Source organism: Pistacia vera, unplaced genomic scaffold (assembly GCF_008641045.1).
Source record: "Pistacia vera cultivar Batoury unplaced genomic scaffold, PisVer_v2 Contig123, whole genome shotgun sequence".
In the NCBI taxonomy this organism is placed as follows: Eukaryota; Viridiplantae; Streptophyta; class Magnoliopsida; order Sapindales; family Anacardiaceae; genus Pistacia; species Pistacia vera.
Window position 1 is genome coordinate 661031 of NW_022195282.1, and position 21242 is coordinate 682272.

The 21242-nt window shown below is 35.7% G+C and overlaps 1 long non-coding RNA gene across 1 annotated transcript; it reads right to left on the bottom strand.

The window, feature by feature from the left end:
• Nucleotides 1-4918: 4918 nt before the first annotated feature.
• On the bottom strand, nt 4919-5962 carry LOC116116299. Its single transcript, XR_004125789.1, has 3 exons — nt 5873-5962; nt 5621-5719; nt 4919-4990 (listed from the first exon to the last, which is right to left on the bottom strand). It is a non-coding gene; the product is annotated as an uncharacterized LOC116116299 (long non-coding RNA).
• Between the last annotated feature and the right edge of the window lie 15280 nt (nt 5963-21242).

The window sequence follows — 21242 nt, forward strand, 5'->3', positions numbered from 1 at the left end:
CATAGTACAAGATGATCGATTTTCTTACTTCAGCTTCTAAATCCTTTAATAACCTGAGAATCCAGATGATTTCACACGTGGCTTTTGCCATAGCTCTATATTTTGCTTCTGCGAGGAAAGTGATACTGTTGACTGTTTTTTCATTTCCAGGAAATCAGAGATCCACCAAGCTTTATACAGAAACCAGTAAGAGATTTTCTTGTCATTGGACATGTAGCCCAATCGGAGTCACAATATGCCGCCATATCAGATTTCCATTTCGAGGTAAAAGAAGTTCCAAGCCAGGGCACCCTTTTAAACATTTGAGTACCTTTGTTGCAGCATCCATATGGGATTGCTTTGGTCCATGCACGAATTGACTAAGGATGTGGACAACATAGCTGATGTTTGAATGCATCATGGTGGGATAGATTAATTGTCCCACAAGTCTTTGATAAATTGAGGGATCTTTTAGTGGTGGATCATTGTCTGAGACTGAAGTCGCATTGTCATATTGCTGTGTGGTAAGCTTGATATTTTGTTCAATAGGTATGGCACTTGGTTTGCATGCAGATAATCCTGAGTTTGATACAAGCTCAAGTACGTATTTTCATTGACTAAGGGATATCCCTGCCGCAGATCTCACAATCTCAATTCCAAAGAAATGCTTTGGCTCCCCCAAATCTTTTATGCGAAAATGTCTATGTAAACAATCTTTTAGAGCCTTGATTGCCACATCATCATTTCCTATAATTAGGATGTCATCCACATAGATAATAAGGGCGATAAATGAGTTACCTCTTTTCCAAGAGAATAGTGCATAGTCATGTTTGGATTGAATGAACCCTATGCCAACAAGAGCTTCTGTGAGTTTTGCATACCATTGTCGAGATGCTTGTTTCAGACCATAAAAGGACTTTCGCAGATGACATACAATATTCTCCCCCTGTCGGCTAATTCCTGGAGGTAGATCCGTATAAATCTTTTCATGTAAATCACTATGAAGAAAGGCATTGTGGACATCCATTTGGTGGAGAGACCAATCTCAAATAGCAGCAATGGAAAGGAAGGCCTGAACGGTGACATGTTTGGCGATGGGAGAAAAAAATGTCCTGATAGTCAAAGCCTTCCTGTTGAGTGAAGCCCTTGGCCACAAGGTGAGCTTTGTATCATTCAATGGAACAATCTGCTCAATGCTTGATCTTGTAAACCCATTTACAGCCAATAGGCCTTCTGTGTGGATGACGAGAAACAAGATCCTATGTCTGATTTTGGGCTAAGGCTGTAAGTTCATTAGCCATGGCCTACCGCTACTGTTCATATTGGACAACGTTAATGTAACAAAAGGGCTTATGGCTGTTGGAGATCTGACTAACACAAATCCTGTGGGCAGGAGACAGCTAGTCATAATTGACATAATTGGAAGTTGGATAAGGAGTACCTGAAGTAGCCTGTATGGTAGGACATACATAATCAGCAATCCAAATGGGAGGTCAAGTGGAGCGTGTAGACCGTTGTTGGGCAGGTTTAGGTACCACAATAGGAGATGTAGGTGAGGGGTCGTCAATAGATGGAGGAGACTTACGAGTGAGTGGAGCATCTAGGAGAGACTCTGATGTATTGTCTGAAGGGTCTGGAGGCAATTGAGTGTCAGTGATAGACTCTATGGTGAAGAGAGGGCTTGTTGGTAATAGAGAGTGATCATCCTCCAAAAAAGGCATTAGAAGTGCAGAACTAATTGTCCAGAGTAGTGGTCGTCTTAAAAAATGGGAAACTATCCTCTTGAATTGTGACATCTCTAGAAACCAAAAACCTTTGCTCATCTGGATCATATAAACGATATCCTTTCCAACGCATCGGATACCCCATAAAAATGCATCGAATAGCTTGAGGTCCAAACTTGTCATTGGAATCAAGAACAATTGAATAGCATAAATACCTAAAGACCCGAAGATGACCAATGTCTGGTGGTTTTCCAAAGAGCAGCTCATACGGAGTTTTACCTTTTAAAACCCAGGATGGCATTCGACTGATCTGGTATGTAGCCATGACCACACATTCTCCCCAGAATTAGACAAGTATGTTGGCTTAGTGTTTGAGGGCACAAGCGACTTCTAACAAATGCTTATGTTTTCGCTCAATGACACCGTTCTATTGAAGGGCGTAGACACATGAACTTTCATGGAGGATACCTAAGGTTAGAAATAGTCATGAGCAATGTGAATTGAAGAAATCTCGTGCATTATCAGTTCTAATGCATTGGATAGACAGATTGAACTAGGTTGTGACCATGGATAGGAAGTTCTGAATGTGTGTGAGTGTTTGTGTTTTGGAGGTCATGAGGTATACCCAGGTTCCCCGCGAAAATTCATCAACTATTGCTAGAAAAAATCTAGAACCGCCATGGTTGGGTGTATGATAGGTTCCCCATATATCGAGATGAATGAGAGCAAACATGCGTGTAGTGTGTGTGGTACTATTCGGAAAGGTTATGCGAGACTGTTTAGAAAGAGGACAAATTGGACACTTAGGGTGTGGAATTGATGCACTATGACCCAATCTTTGATACAAAATAAAGGAATTTTTATTAATACTTGTATTACAATCAGAAAGTTTATTTTCGATAATACAAGATAATTTTAGAAAAGTTGTGTCCAAATCACCCATCTAGTAGTAAAGACCGTTTTGAACCTTACCCAAACCCATTGGTTTCCTAATCAAAGAGTCCTGAAATTCACACATGTTAGGAAGGAACTTTAGGACGCAATTGTTATCACGACAGATTTTGGAGACAAAGATGAGATTAAACCTAAAAGTTGGGACAAATAAAATATTTCTAAGAATTAAATTTTGTGTGAGTTTGGCAGTTCTTGTGTGTGTGGCTGGTGTGATATTTCTGTTAGGCAGATGTACGGAAGTGGAGGACTCTATGGATATGTGGGAAAAATACTTCTGGTTGCAAATAATGTGGTCACTAGCCCCTTAATCAACAATCTAGATATCATCTTTAATTAAATTAAAACAAAAAATAGTACCTGCATAGGATGTTGTGGTTGCTTGGGGAATGTTATTCATCATCTGGATGAGCTGTTGGTATTGTTCTGAACTGATCATAGGTATAGTGATAATGTTTCCCAGATTAGGGGAAGTCTGATTGATAGATGAATTACCAACTTTCTGACTGGATGGTCGGCCATGGAGCTTCCAACAGTTTTCCCGGTTGTGATTCCTCCTCTTACAATGATCACAGTATAATTTGCCCCTTTTTGATGATCTAGAACCGTTATTTTGAAAAGATCCATTAAACCCATTAGATGCATTAATATGAGATGTGGGATTTTGACCATTGGATGACAAGATTAGATCTGGGCTTTTGGTTACATTAGTGCCCTCATATGAATTAAAGCCTTTATCTTCTTGAATCCCTAGCTACACAAAACCTCCACCACCATTTCCATTTTGCAAAACACCACCTGCCTTTGCTGTCGTATAAGCTTCTCCCCTTCCATTTTTCTTTACACCATCAGAGTCTCCTTGGGTAGCACCGAACACGGCAGGATCAACAGACCGCGATGGTCTTGGGTGGTTTGGCATTGACTCTCATCTTGCACCACCAACTAGTAAGTGTGGCACAATGATGGGATTGGCGTGGTTGCCAATATTTGGGTGCGAAATGGGAGGAATGCTTCGTTTAGACCCATGAGAAAATGGATGAGCCGATCTTGGTCCTTGGCTCTCTGGATCTGCTAGAGAGTCGTCGGCGGTCCTTCAAAGGGCTCTGCCACTACATCTAATTCATTTTAAAGGGCATAAACTTTGTTAAAGTAAGCTGTGACAGTAAGTGTACCTTGCTTGGTTTCGGCAAGTCTTTGTCGGAGGGTGAAGATTTTGGCAAGATCAAGCTGGCCATACATTTCTTAAATGTTTAGCCACATTTCGTGAGCATCTTCTATTTGTGAGAGTCCGATGACAATATCTTGGGTCAGGGAATTGCTTAGCCAAGCTTGGAAGAGTGTGTTGCATTTTACCCAATGTTTGTGCATTTACGGATCTTTTGGGGGCAAAAAGGTTCCATCTATGAACCCCTTTTTATCCTTTGTGATTTGGGCTCACTGGAAATTGCGAGCCCAGGTTGTGTAGTTGCTGGATCCAGTGAGAGGCTGCTTCACGAGCATAAGCTTGGAGCCATTAGTTGTCAAAGAATAGAGAGGATCACCTAGTTTTAGGCATTTGACAGAGGGTGATACAAGTTGGAAATGTGGGTAAGGATTAGGACCTATCGGGTTGGTATTTAGACCCGACAAATCTGGGTTTTGAGTGTTGGTTTGGTTATTTTGGGTGGACTAGTTTAAGGTTGGTGATGTGATGGGTTGGTTATTGTCTTTTGGATCCATGTGGGAAGTCTTGATTCAAACAAATTTCTTTGATAAATTTTGGAAATTTTGGAGAAAAGAAAAATCATGGCTGACTCAATGTGTTGTTTGTAGGTTTTGGGAGATTGGCTAAAGGGAATTTGCTGTGGGAAATTGGAAAACTGTGGCTGACTCAATGTGTTTGTTTTAGGGTGTGGCAGATTGGCTAAAGGAGAATTGCTGGATGAAAGAGACCCAAGTGCCTTGCTTCACAGAATCTAGAAGGTTTGCTAGAGAGGATCAGTAATGCGGAAGCGAGAAATTAGCAAGATTGCTCTGATACCATGTCAAAGGCTAATCAGAGAGAGGTAAGAGCAGCAATCAATTTGCCAAGAGAATGCCAAGAGGAAGAGGAGAGGACTTACAATTGTAATCTGTATGTATTTCATCATGATTTTATGGTTATACAGAGTCTAATTTATACAATGTTTTAGAGTATAAACTAGGTAATACAGTATTACACCTTAATGGTGAGATTACATGTAATTAGCCTATTCATGAAGAATAATTCAGGATATAAAGCCTCAATCCCAGCTTGCCATTTTGTACATCCGTAATATTTGCTTTCCAAATTACATCAGGTATCACTCCTATAGTAGCTGCATGTCAAAAGAAGCAAAAAAGCGAATTGTTGAAGCTGTTGGACTTCTAGGTATATGCATGTCAAACAAGTCTGCAATAATCATTATTAACAATTACTCAACTATATATTTGTCTAAACTTTGTAAGATAAAGTTAACATAAAAAATTAGGGAGACATATTGCTAATGATTTTACCTTCAAGGAGCAGGTGGAAGATTTACAGTGGCAAGCCACATCTCAAACATCTTTTCTCGTCGTTCTAAGGATAAGGTTAATTCATCTACTTTCTCTTGGTATTTGAGATTTCTCTCCTCTAATTCTCTAAATCTATCTTTAGATTCTTTAAGAGCATCTGCAAGTCTCTTAATTTGAAGACTTGTTCTTGCTTTTTTCTTAGGTTTTGGACCATACCCAAGTCCCATAATATATCCTGATCAAGTTCCAAGCACTTAACCACAATTTTCATATGTAGTTAATGGTTTGTCATATGATGAACTCTTTTCCTTCAATTCTATCATTCATTCTACATTTTAGGACATTCAATATGAGCATTAGATTAGGTTAAACAATGCCAATCATAGTAAGCAAACACAACGCTGTTACATACAATCAATTGAATACTAATTAATTTCACTTAAATATTTTACCTCAGCTTCTAGGGGCATCCAACCCTTTCCTTCTTTGAAATGGGTGAATTTAAAAAAGCTAGTTCGATCACATTCCTCCGCATTAAGTTTCTTCTCCTCCTAATTTCATGTACAGCCAAATTGGTCACAATACAATTTCAAATTCCAAATAACTGAATTTATATGACTAATCAAATTTGATTTATATATATGTATGTACTAAACTAATGAAAACAATCCAGGATAAAAATGAAGGCTATTCAGAGTACTTACAATCTCATTGCGGACCACCAAGAAAGCCAAAGATCCTTGGTTGTGTGGCATGTATGCTTTGTTCAATTCTCAGCATTTTTTTTCTTCACATTTTGCCTACATTAGACAAAACCGATAAAATACTGAATCTCATAAATTCCTTGTATTGATTATTGGTCTAATACAACTATAAGATTTTATGCATTGACATTAGGATCAGACCAATATTTGTAAAGTAAATTCCAATTATCTTGAGTCAAACTGTTTTCTTGTGGCTTGTTTTTTTGTGCCTCCTTAAGTGTTGTAAACTTCTTAAAATGGTTGTGCAACTTATACCGTGCATTCCTAGATTGATTCTTCAACAACTGCTCAATCTTCACTTGTATTGTTTCATCACCTATGTCTTCAATTTCCATTTGGATCTAAACAAATAATAGGTTACACTTTATTACTATAGACAATTGTCACTGTTGAAAGAAAGAAAACAAGTATGCATGCTACTTATTGAAAGAATAAGAGCATATGAAACTCTATGTCTGTAATACCCACTAGGTGACTCTATATAGTGATCAAATAAACCAAATATGTATCTATGTCTCTATTAATGAATAGTACATCTAACAAAGAATGATCAAATAACCTAATATGTGTTTATTTCTCAAATCATATCAAGTAAAAGAAAATACAATCACTATTCCCAATAAAAAAATAATAAATAATGAATACACTTACGTCTAAGTTATCCAATGCAAGCTTGAAATCATAAACCTCCATATCCTTCCATTTAATTGGTACACATATAGACTCTTGAGAAATTACTCCTACTTGACTTGACAACTTAGCCGGTTGAACTCTATTTACTGGCCTTGCCGTATCCAAATCAACATGCACTTTCAACTTCTTACCAAAGGCTTTGTTCATTTTACTTAGGCCGTTTCGTCGTGTGCGACCTCTTTTCACTTTGGTTGAGGTGGAATCTATTATGACAAAAATGATTATCATTAGTGATAAAAAGACTTATACTATGTAATGATAACATATAAGGAAGACTGGAATTTTAAGCAAATTAATGAGGGCCCAAACCTGTAGTAGGAATAGAAACATCCTTTGAATGAGATTTTGTAATAGAAGGAGCAATAGGAGGAGTAGGCTGAAATTGTTCATCTTGTGAAGAGACAGCATAAGGAACATCTTCAATTGAAATAAGTGAAACAGTTGTACCACTAGTTGATGCATGAGAGGGTGTTAGTGTATGCCCTAGGAACCAATAGTGTTGTCGATTTCAGGGCATTATATCTTGTAAATATTCTTTTAAGAATGGAAGAAAGAGTTTTGATTTCACATGTTTATTGCTTCATTTATAGTATTTATAATGCATGTGAAATGTCCGGATGATACAGATCTTGAGTAGACCAAATCATTAAAGCATTCTCTACGTAAGTAATGTTAATTGGGCAATAACATTGCATAGTAGGCATGCCAAATGTCTCCATTGAATATCATGTGATGGTATTAGTGTAAGTGATTATAAGAGCTATATCACTAGGGCATTAGCATGGATAAACAATTGGTGAACTACTTATTGAATATGACCGATTACGATGAACCACATGGACATTTAGAATGTGGTCAATGATACATCTTAGGATCGTACTAGTTTACCACTGATCCTTAGATTTGAGACATTACAATTGGATTTGACATAGGATGCATATGATTCATATGGTGTATAAACACAAGACTAGTCATGTCTTGTGTAAGAAGCTGGTTTGGTCATATGTTATTTACGTGCGAGGACAAGTGATGGTCAAGATGGGATCCGTTTACTCGAAATAGTTTGGTCCCAAGTTCCCAGACGAATGTAAATAAACAATGGAAAAAGGAAATCTTTGGCCAGAGTACAAAACAGTCATATGAAAAGAAGTTTCATGATGATATGTTCCATTGTATTAATTGACAATTCGAATGAAGATTAAGTTAAGGGTTTTGACATGTCATGAACCTATACTTAATTGATATTAGACGACAGAGGGATTTTACTGCACAGAACGTACGATCAGGCAAAAGGTTCATTGGAGTTTAACTTCATTGTGGCTTAAGGGTTATAGAGCATTGCTAGATGCCTACCATGATCGGTGGGAGTTTTGACCATAAAGAGTTATGACGAAACATATCGGATTGAGATATTGGGCCCATGACTAGGTTATAGTGAATCTAAGTGGTCACACTTAAAAACCAAATATGAGAAGGGAGAGTAATGCATAGTGTTAAAGGTTAATGATGTTCGGATGTAAAGGTGCGCATCCAAATTTATGTGTTGGTGAGAAATGATTACTCATGGAAAGCTAGCACTTACCAAGAGTAATAAGGTAATTTGGTCATTATTGAATTAGATTCAATAATGGACTAAAATATATTTATTGAATTGGATTCAATAATGGGTTAGATATTAAATGGGATTATTTTATAAGCCTTGATTATAAATTTGTTTAAATTAAGGATTTAATATTAAATTGAAATTGTTTCAAGCACTTAGATCAATAATGATTTAATATTAAGAGTTAATATTAAATTAAAATTATTTCAAGGACTTGAAAATAATATTGAATTAGTATTAAGTGTTGATATAGGATTCATTTTAATTCAAGGACATGAGAACAATTTCAAATTATTGCAAAATGGTCCTTATATATAAATATGTGTTTATCCCCAAATTTTACCTAATTTTTGAATTGAAAAATATTGATGAGTGCTTGGAAGTGCACTCATACTTAGTGATTTTAAGGGTATTTTGTGAGGGAATTATGTTTAATTGTTAATTTTACTAAATTTCTATATCTCTTTTGTTTTCTAGAATCACGGGTATGTTTTGTGAATTTTTAGGTATTTAGGTGTTGAAAAATGAGATTTCAAGCATGGACATTAAAGAGGAAAGAATCAGAATCGTATAGAAACAAACAATTCGAGAATCAGAGCTTAAACGAAGAATTTATGGATTTTCGGAAAGTGTTCGCGATGGAGGATTTTTGTGCCATGGCGTGAGTGAACACGTTGCAGTAAAATGGGTGTAACGTTAGCTACACAACTTCGATTGACCTAATTCTGGTGTAGTTTGATATATATATAACTTTTATGTTCTGTTCGTGATCCAGTTCAATCTGTAAGAGGGTTATAAATTGATTCGAAATTTACATTAGTGCATAGAAGACAAGCAGATGAGGTTTCTAGAACATGCCTCAGTGTTGCTACAATAACTTGAGCTAAAGACCTCAGATTTGGATGATTCTTGGACCATTGGAAATATGATTCAAATATATATAATTAATATGTTTATGGCTTCATTAGATTCAGAAGTTTTCATGCTAAAAAGTGGAAGTCTTTCAGTGCACAATTTTCCAGCAGCAGCTGTTAAGGAGACAAGGATAGAAAATGGAAACTTTGCCAAGCTACCATAAATTCCTCAGCACGAACGAGGGGCTGTTCCACATAATTTTGTAAATATTTGGAAGTCTATTTTACCTAGAATTTTACGGTTCGTTATTCCGAGATTTCTAGAGGAAGATATTCTTGTTTTAGTACCAAAGGGTCAGCATAGGAATCCTAATTCTACAAGGACTCTACTTAAGATTAATCCGAATTTTATTCTCCTATTTTGAATAGGATTTTTCCCATTACTTTCCCACAACCCTAGCACTATAAAAGGATGTCTTTAGGTATTTTTTGGGGAGACAAAAACTTTGAGAGAGGCAAGGAAAAGAGACTTCAACTTTGAAAGAATTGGAGGCAAGGAGAAGATATCTACCTAGGGTTTCATCTTTTTCTCTTGTACTTCATGTTTTTGAAGGTTTTGAGGTTTGATTTTTCTATGTTTATGTGTAACTAATTTCTTTTCTAGGGATCCGATGTAACCTAATATGAAGGTTTTATACTTTGATTGATTTTATTGTTCTATTGATTCAATATATTTCTAGTTTCATTCATTGCACTTAATTCAATCTTAATGTTTTGTATGAAATAAGTATGGTAAACATCATATGCTAACTTTAAAATACAAAACAATTGATTCTTTGAGACAAGGTAAGGTAAACATCATATGCAAACCTTGAATAACTCTTTTGAATGATTGGATTGTGTTGAGCAAACATTAGGCTAGATACAATTTGGTTCATATTTTGAGTACTTCTTGTTCTTAATGGGTTCTTGGTTGTTAGGCTTTACTACATCCTAGTGAGTTTAATGGTTAAGAATACTTGGTTAAACCCAAACATAAAATGGTAATACCATAATGATGGAAGACTAAACCCTAGGAATTGGATTGAGACGACAATAAATTAGTTATTAGCAGAGAATCGGACTGTAATGGTGAAATTGGATACCTAGGTTTTTCTTGCATTGGTTTTCAGTTAATTTTTTATTGTGTTATTTAATTCAGTTGATTAAGAATTTATTTTGCTTCCTTAGTAATTAGTTTAATTTCTTTGTTTAGAATTTTGTTTATTTTATTTGTTTAACTAAGTCATAGTATATTAGGATTAACTAAGTGCTTACAAGTCTATGTGGGATTGAGCCTTGCTTTTGCACCTAGACTACGATAGCGATTCGTGCATTTGCGAGGTATTAAAATTGTTCATCAAATATCTCACTGTCAAGCTCAAGATAGGCTCTCTCTTCTTCATCTTGGGGTGGATACACTTTGAGGATTTTCATCAAATTTGTTGAAGATCTTGAACTCCTTTTCAAGTTACAAAAGTTGTAAAGCTTAAAAGGTAACACATCCACCCTAATTTTGTATAAATACATGCCATATGAACCTTACTTCATGTTACACCAATTTTCACATTGTTTCCATCATGTTTACCTCTAATAGCATAGGATCTTACAAATGGTATCAGAGCATCTATTAGATCTATGCTCAAAACTTCAATTTTTGGTGAAATATTGATTGTATGTTGTTGTTGAACAAAGGGGTAATTTTGGCCAACACTAGATATATATACGATATTGTGTGTTTTGGATGTTCATGAATGATGGATATCATGTGTATGTGAAACTTCGTGTTTTGAATGCAAAAATTTCATGTAAAATCATGTATGTTGAATTGATGTATTAAGAATGCAATTTCATAACCTTGGATAAAATGTTATGCTTGATTAATACATGTATATGAATAAATTTACATTTTGATGCAAATTTTCATGATTCAAGAATGTGTCAAATTTGGCCAAGCCATGATGTATGCATTATTGTACTTTGAATATAAGTTTTATGTTTTAATATGTTTTATTATGGAACAATAATGTTTGTGAAAGAATTTTTGTTGTTGATACAATTTTAATGGTGGTTTCATTAATTTTTAGCCATGATTTTGTCATGTTGAATAAGGCATGTTTTAATGGTGTTTAGTACATGTCTTAATGGTGAACCATGCATAAATAATTTATATGAAGAAAGCATGTTTATTGATGATAAACATATATGTTTTCTTTATGGTATTTGCTTGAAATTCATGAGAGAAATGAATGCATGGATGATCTAGAATTGTTAGTAATCGAAGAATGATGGCAGCGAAAACAAAAAAAAAAAAAAAAAAATGTTGCCCATCGGTTACTCTAATTTCACCAAGATCGATTAGGGTCTATATGTATTTTACATGCTTAAATTGAAATAATGAAAATCCATAAAGAATTTGATTATACCTACGATTGGAGGCTCCGTCAATGTCTTTGAATGTGATTCGCTACCGATTCGAGATTGGAATGGAACTCATATCGTCCACACGAAGACAGTATGCCAATGACCAAGAATTAATTTTGCTAGAATTAATTCCTGGCTTTAAAGAATCAAGTGTTTGGAAGAATGAGTGTAGAGAAAAGGAGAGAAAAATTTCTCTTCAAAAGGCTCTCCACGGCCACAATGAAAAATAGTAGGTAAAGCCTACTTTTGCTTTCTTTAAATAATCAAGCAAATGTCTCTTCCACCCCTCAAGTTTAGCAACAACCTAAACTTTAGGTATAATTGCATATCAACCCTTATTTAATTATTTAGTTAAATATTAATATTAACTCTAATAATTAAATTCATAATTTTGCTAAAGTACTCCAATAATAAAATTGGACATAGGCTACAACCTCAGTAAATTTAATTACACAACAAAATTACCAATATGCACATTCATCTAAAAGACGAATATACCCTTCCAAAAAGTCACCATCCTTAAATTGTCTTCTAAGTGTGTGACCCGTAGGCTCCTTATCATATCGGCATTGAGTAGTATCGCGATTGACACCAATTAATTGTCTCACTACACACAGACCAAGATTGGCCCTTAGCAAGACATCATAGCCACCTGATAGATTTGGATTCAGTGAAATAGTTACCAATCAACGATATGGTTACCTTGGAATCAAATCCTTTCATCATCTGTTTTCTCATCGAGGCTGAGGTATAGAAATAGTGTCAACCTAAGATATTCTCAATATCCTTGTATTCAGTTATTGGACCAATGATCGGAATAAAAAATTGGATTGAGCAACAACTCAATCCCACTATGGCCACAACTTTAGTGTCATTGCGATTCACTGAATTGCGCTGTGAGATAACTTCTCCCATACCCGAGAGTGATGAATCCTCTATCGATCCACCATAGTCTTGATACACTACTTGATGCAGCCAATCACTACCGTGTTGATAGCTCTAAATAGAACTACGTTGGGCTAGTGTCAAACTACACCAATCGGTGCACAAAGCACTCCAGTGATCTCAAGTCTGAGGATCACATGCACCGCCATTCGTTAAAGGATTTATTCCATAGACACTGGGGTTACCAACCATATGGAATCCTCTAGTGGGAGTCTAGTGAACTTGCCTACAGCAAGCACCCATGTGTTGCACCAAGTTGTTGGCAAACAACCTTGACAAGTGAGATCAGTCACTGCCTTTCAACAGGGATGTTCAACCCTATGATAGCCTTACTATATTATCTGTGTCCTTGGTCAGAATAATACTGGGGCTACGGATATTTCTAGAATGGCCACCATATGTGATCATAGGGTTCTCACTATCAAGATTTGAAACACGTGATACCCTCGTCACGGTTCTACCATCCTAAGGACATATATCAATACATACGATAATGATTTACATGATATAGTAGAAAACGTCTTTTATTGATTAATAAACATTATTACAAAGAGTCAATACTATAATAATTGATTGGCTCCAGGGCACCTACTCCAACAATAATGAGATGCAAAATTCGGCCACAACATTTTATAATGGTGATTGAATTTTTTCAATGCTTGATGACGATCAAATGGTGTCATGGATGACAGTTAGGTGCATGGTTGGTAATTAGGTCATGGCATGTTTATTTGATGAGATTTGGATAAGTATGATTAATTAACCAAAGCATGGTTGATGCATGGTTAATGATTAAAGGATAAGTATGGTTAGTTAACCAAACCATGGTTGATGGGTGGTTAATGCTTCTTAATCATTTCATTTAATTTAATTGACAAAGGAGATTAGAGAGCATTAAATGTTAGGGTGGTGAAATGTCACTTATACCCTTTGGTTAATTATGGCATATTTACATTTAATTGTTACATGAGTCCTTAAGCATAAAGTTATTTATTTACATGCCCTTGCATGGATTTAATGATAAGTACATATACGATATATTTACCATTTTGCCGTCAACATCCATTGATATTATTTTATGAATGTGTTCTTTTTTCAATGGATGTGTATTATAATTATTATTAATATTTGTTTATGTGATAGATAAATATTAATTAGGGTTTAACATGAATGTTAGAATTAGGTGAATAGTTTGCCTAATTAGGACATAAAACATTCTTTTAATTAAAGGTTAAACCTAAAATCTCCCCAAGTAATAATATTAAGTCCATACCTTCCATTATGGGCCAATTAATTCTTTGGCATAAACATTAGAGATCCCAAGATTTCTATTATGTGAGACTAATTTTATGAATGAGGAAGCATCATCTAGTTCAAATGATGAAATTTATCAAGAAAATGAGTTGGAAGAAAATGTGAATGTGGCTACGAACGAGGATGAAGAAATTGATTTACTATTGAGAGGGGATATAGATCCAGAAATTTTGGAAGCCAATATAGTAGAAACTAAGAAAGAAATTTGCAAGAAGATGAGTTCATTTATATTGATAGTGATGATGAAGATGACACTCTATCAGATTATTATAATGATGAAGAAAAAAATCAATTGTTGTGACGATAATGACACAGATTCTGATACATGAATTTGGTAATGTAACTTAATGATTTTTGACATTTTGATTACACATCTATATAGTTTATGTTATTTTGCATCTTATAATAGATTAATATGTTTTTCTTGTGACAGGTATTTTATTGTAAAAGATGGTTTCAGTACTTTTACAACGTCGCTCTAAGGCTAAGGGGACATCTGCAACTAGTCCTTCTATAAGATCCTATGCTATTAGAGGTAAACATGATGGAAATAGGGTGAAAATTGGTGTAACATGAAGTAAGGTTCATATGGCATGTATATATACAAAATTAGGGTGGATTTGTTACCTTTTAAGCTTTACAACTTTTGTAACTTGATAAGGAGTTCAAAATCTTCAACAAATTTGATGAAAATCGTCAAAGTGTATCCACCCCAAGATGAAGAAGAGAGAGCCTATCTTGAGCTTGAGAGTGAGATATTTTTCAATTGAAAAATTAGGTTATATTTGGGGATAAACACATATTTATATATAAGGACCATTTTGCAATAATTTGAAATTATTCTCAAGTCCTTGAATTAATATGAATCCTATATTAACACTTAATACAAATTCAATATTATTTTCAAGTCCTTGAAATAATTTCAATTTAATATTAACTTTTAATGTTAAATCATTATTGATCCTAAGTCCTTGAAATAATTTCAATTTAATATTAACTTCTTAATATTAAATCCTTGATTTAAACAAATGTATAATCAAGACATATAAAATAATCCCATTTAATATCCAACCCATTATTGAATCCAATTCAATAATATATTTTAGTCCATTATTATATCTAATCCAATTCAATAATATATTTTAGTCCATTATTATATCTAATCCAATAATGACCAAATTACCTTATTACTCTTGGTAAGTGCTAGCTTTCCATGAGTAATCATTTCTTACCAATACATAGATTTGGATGCACACGTTTACATTCGAACATTGTTAACCTTTAACGATATGTATTACTCTCAATTTCTCATACTTGGTTTTTAGGCGTGACCACTTAGGTTCTCTGTAACCTAGTCGTGAGCCCAATATTGCAATTCGATATATTTCGTCGTAACTCCTTATGATCGAAAACTCCAGCCGATCATGGTAGGCATCTAGCAATGCTCCATAACCCTTAAGCCACAATGAAGTTAAACTCCAACGAACATTTTTCCTGATCGTTCATTCTGTTAGGAAACGATCCATTGAGGCAGCGGAAAACAAAATCAATAATAACAAAGATCATTCCATAGAACCAAGATCAGGATACAATTTTACAATTTATATCACAATAAGAATCTGCAGAAAATAAATCTAGAGTTTAAGAAACCATACGCATGTTTGGAGGCTCCTTCAAGTTTGTCTCTGATCATGTTTTGCTACCGACCCAAGTGTAGGATCGAACCAATGAAGTCTACACGAAGACAATCACAAGGAACTAAGGAGGGATTTGCTAGATCCTCCTTAGTCTTAAGAATCAAGAAGAAATGAAGAGTGTTTGATTTTAGGCAAAACCAAGTCTGGCGTGGGAGAGAGGAAAAGGGGGCTGTGTGCTTTTCTCTTTTACAATGAATGAGTGAAAAATGAAATCTCTTAACTTTTACAATTAACCTTTTTCTTTTATACTAAAGTTTAATTGCCCTATTCCCATATGGAATAGGCTTGGGCTCCAACCCAAACACCCCTTGTTTCCAAACACTCTCAATTAGATATTTATTTTAATTCATCATTATCTTCAATTAAAATCCATTAATCCTTATTTAATCTATATATTCCCGTTTAACAATAATGATAATTTATTTAAATATCTGCGAACACATATTTAAACTAATTTCACTTACCTCAGCAAATTTAATTACACTGTGAAATTACCAAAATACCCTTTCACCCAAAAAGACGAAAACACCTTTCTTTCTTCCTGGCTCTTAAATTATCTTCTNATATATATATATTAACATTTAACAATAATGATTATTTATTTAAATATATGCTAACACATATTTAAATGTAATTTCACTTATTTAATTTTTCTAATAAATTAAATAGAGGCTACGACCTCAACAAATTTAATTGCACTGTGAAATTACCAAAATACCCTTTCGCCCAAAAAGACGAAAACGCCCTTCTTACTTCCTGAGTCTTAAATTATCTTCTATGTGTGTGACTTCTAGGCTCCTCATCATACCGGTAGTGTATAGTATCACGATTAACACTAATTAATCATCTCAATAATACACAGACCAAGATTGGCCCCTAGCAAGGCATCATGGCCACCCGATAGATTTGGATTCAGCAAAGTAGCTACCTGTCAACGATATGGTTACCGTAAAATTTGATCCTTTCATCATATGTTATCTCGATGAGATGAAGGCATAGAAATAGTGTCAACCTTCGGTTACTCTCGATATTATGTATTCAGTTTCTGGACCAATGACCTGTATTATAATCTGGATAGAGCAAGAACTCAATCCCACTGTGGCCACAGTTTTAGTGTCATTGCCATATACTGAATTGCACCGTGAGATAACTTCTCCTGTATCTGGGAGTGATGAATCCTCTGTCTATCCACCATAGTCTTGATAAACTCCTTGATATAGCCAATCACCATCGTATTGACAACTTTGAATAGAACTGCATTAGGCTAGTGTCAAACTGTACCAATCAGTGTACAAGGCGCTCCGGTGATCTCAAGTCTAAGGATCACATGCACCACCATTCGTTAGAGGATTTGTTCCATAGACACTGGGGTTACCATCCATATGGAATCCTCTGGTGGGTTAGTCCAAGAACATATTCTTAGTCCTCTTCAGGTACTTAAGAATATTCTTGACAACCATCCAATGACTCTCACCTGGATCCGATTGATATCTACTACAAGTGCTCAAAGCACATGAGACATCAATCCGATTACATAGCATGGCATACATGATGGATCCAATTACTGATACATATGGGATCCTCTTCATCCTATCTCTCTCATCTTGTGTTCTAAGACACAATTCCTTAGAGAGATAAACACCATGTGACATCGGAAGAAATCCCTTCTTGGATTCTTCCATACTGAATCTTTTCAGTACTTTATTAATATATGCACTCTGACTTAGGCCAATCAACCTACATGATCTATCACGATAGATCTTTATTCCGAGGATGTAGGCTGCTTCCCCTAAGTCCTTCATGGAGAAGCACTTGGATAACCAAGTCTTTACCGACTGCAAGTTCGGTATATCATTCCCGATCAGAAGTATGTCATTGACATACAACACTAGGAATGCTACTACGCTCCCATTAACTTTCTTGTAAACACAAGGCTCATCTTCGTTCTTGATAAAACTGAATTCTTTTACGGATTTATCAAAATGAATGTTCCAGCTCCTTGAAGCTTGCTTGATTCCATATATGAATCTCTGCAACTTGCATACCTTATCAGCTTGCCTACCAAGAACGAAACCATTAGGTTGTGTCATATACACATCCTTCTCAAGGTTTCCGTTTAGGAAAGCCGTTTTGACATCCATTTGCCAAATCTCATAGTCATGATATGCAGCAATCGCAAGCATAATCCAGATGGATTTAATCATGGCAACTAGTGAAAAGGTTTCTTCATAGTCAATGCCATGAATTTGTTTGAAACCTTTGGCAACCAGTCATGCTTTATAAGTATAAACCTTGCCATCCACATCAGTCTTCTTCTTGAAGACCCATTTACACCCTATGGGTTTTACCCCTTTAGGTGGTTCCACCAAAGATCACACTTGATTCTGGTACATGGAGTCCATCTCAGATTTCATGGCTTCAAGCCATTTAATGGAATCTGGATTCGATATAGCGTCTTTGTAGGTTTTGGGTTCATCATCTTGGTAGACTAGTACGTCACCATCTTGAGTCATGAGATAACCGTATCTCTCGGGCTCATGGCGCACTCTCTTAGATCTACGTAGCTCCTGTGCTACCTGAGGTGGTTCACTTTGATCCACTAGTTATGGAGTAACCTCCTCATTATGCTCAACCACCTTCAGTGCCATATCATCCCGTCCTTCATCTAGTATATTTTGTGATGGGAAGCATGGTGAGTGCCATTGGGCTAATGCTTCCCATTTGCCTTTAGCCCCTTGGGCATAGGTTCGAGTGGTGGGGGAGGCGAAAGAAATCCCTTAAGAGGGGGGTGGGGGGAGGGGGTGGACAGTACTAAGTAGAAGTCACGTAGAGTGGGCCAAGGCCTGGCCATGCCTCCAGTAAGATGGGGTCGTGACATTCAAAAGGCACCTTTTGAATGTCACGACCCCATCTTACACGGAGGCATGGGTGGGGTTGGTCCCAACTTTCAAGCCTTCTACTCAGTATTGTCCTTGCCCCCCCCCCCCCCCGGCCAAATGTTGTTTATTGGCCTAAGTTAAATGGACATGTTATTTAAGTAGTTAGAATGGTCTGGATGCCCTAAATTTGGTGAAGTCTTGCGGAATTTTGGAAGTGCAGACTTCGCCGCGACGAAGAAGGAGTTTCGTCACGGCGATGTATGCTCTGGATTTCTTTGCCAGGGCGAAGAAACTTGCTTCGCCGCGACAAAGAGCCGGCTGAAATTCTCCTTCAAGTTTCTAGAGAATTTTTCCATAGGGGCAAAGAGACCATTCTACCCCTAATTAGCAGGAAAATTGGGGAGTGAAATGTAAGGAAATTTCATGGAGAATATTTTAGAATGGGGTGTAAGTGCAAAGAATTAAAGGATAAGGATGAAATTTCCAAGAAAGTGTAAGGGCAAAATGGGAAAGAAGGCTTAGTTTATGAGATATTAAGGGTTAGTCTTCTAAATCCCTTCATTTTCCTTATTCCACTGCCTCTTTCATTCTCCATTTCCTCTCAACTCTTCACTCAATCTTCTAAGGATTTTTGAGGGCTTTTGGTTGGATCTTGATAAAGAATTGTTCCTAAGCATCAAGAGGTAAGGATTCATGCTATAGTATAAGTTTAAGATGAGTAAGTGTTGAGTTCTTAATAAGTTTATGCTTAGGAATTGAGAGAAGAAGCAAGTCCAACAAATTAGAAAGCTTTTGTGGAAGCACTCAAGAAAAATGTAAGTAAATCCAACCCAAGTTAAGATTTAAGCAATCAAATGATTTGATATGTATTTATATACTTATAATTGTGAGATTGATCGCTAAGATTGTAATTGTTGATGAGTTGATGGGTTGATGAATGGTTTTTGAGCCATGAGAAATAGAGTCAAGGTTGGGATGGCCAATTGAAGTTTGGCTGAATTTGAGAAGAATTTGAGTAGAGAATTTTGAAGTGCCTTTCCTTGACAGGTTTAGAATTATTATGAAGGAGTTTTACTCCAATTATGGATGGTCCAAGAAAGAAATAGAACTATAGTTAAAGTAGAGTTTAATTATGCATGCTTACTGTTTGATGAAATGCTTGAAAGAAGCATATGCATGAGTAGAGAACCTTATTTTGTGCAACATTGCATGTTTACATTACATGATTGCACCAAAGAAAGAAACATAAGCATGTACCATCCACATGCATATATTTGCATATGCATGAGAGCTTAAAGAAGAATAAAGAGAAAGAAAGAAATAGCACTAAAGAATTAAAGAAAGAGAGTGCTAGAGAAAAGAAAAGATTAGGTTGTTGCGATAGGGAACTCGTGAGTGATAAGAAGAAAGTCCCACATACATGCCACCTAATTGAGTGGCATAAGAAGAAGAAAGCATTTGTACGACCTGTAAGAGTGTATGTGGATGAGGGTTGTACTAAGAATAAAGTCTTACATACACGCCACCTTAGTTGAGTGGCATAAGAATAAGAAAGAATTTGTACAGTCTGCAAGAGTGCATGTAGATGAAGACTGTACTCACTCACATGGCTAAGGTTCCGAATCCATGCATCAACCGAGTCTGATCGGCATAAGAATAAGAATAAGAAAGAATAAGAAAAGAATAAGAAAAGAATAAGAAAGAATAAGCAAGAATAAGAATGAGAATGAGAAAGCTTGAGCATACAAGAAAAGAAAAGAAAAGAAAAGCTTGAGCAAGAAAGAAAAGAAAGAAAAGAAGAAGAATGAGAATAAGAAATATAAAAGAATAGAAAGAAAGAAAATGCATTTTTATGCATTATTGTAAGTGCATTGCATTCATGCATATTACCATGATTTTCATCATGGTGAGTAAGAATAGAAAGAATAGAAAAGAATAGAAAGAAAGAAAGAACAAAAAGAAAGAAAGAGTAGAAAAGAATAGAAAGAAAGAACAAAAAGAAAGAAAGAGTAGAAAGAATTAGAAAGAAAGAAAAGAACAGTGAGAACTAGAAACAGAGAAAGAAAAGAGAAAGAACAGAAAGAATGAAGAATAGAGTAAGGAAAGAACTAAAGAATAAGTTACGGGGATAAGTAGTAGAGGATTTACTTACTGAGCCTTTCGTGCTCACCCCATTGTTTTTCCATGTTTTGCAGGAAATAGGTAAGCAGCGGTCAAATGGACGTCACGGAGCGGGGAAAAAAGGCACCACTGTCCCTTGTGTATAAGTTTTTGTATATACTACTTTTGTATATGTAAAGAATGTTGTTTTATAAGTAAAAGAAAAATTTGGGCCCAACTATATTTCATATACTATGTATGTATGTTTTCATGGTATGTGTTTTGAGTATGTTAGTAAGAAAAGAAGGTGTTACATCTACTTTTCTCCCACTAGTACTTCTTAGAAAATATTCCTTTTCTAGGAAGACACTAGAACAAGCAACAAAAATTTTGCGCTCTTCCAAGTGGTAGAAGTAGTATCCTTTGGTCTCCTTTGGATACCCCACAAATATACATTTACAGGATTTTGGGCCCAGCTTGTTCGAAGTCAATTTCTTAACATAAGCTTCACAACCCCAAATCCTTAGATAAGACAAGTTGGACTTTTGCCCACTTCATAGCTCATATGGAGTCTTATCTACAGACTTTGATGGCGCACGGTTCAAAACGTGAGCATAACCCCAGAATGATGTAGGTAAATCACTAAAACTCATCATGGATCTAACCATGTCAAGTAAGGTCCTATTCCTCCTTTCTGACACTCCATTGTGTTGGGGTGTATAAGGAGGGGTGAGTTGTAATACTATCCTACATTCCTTTAGG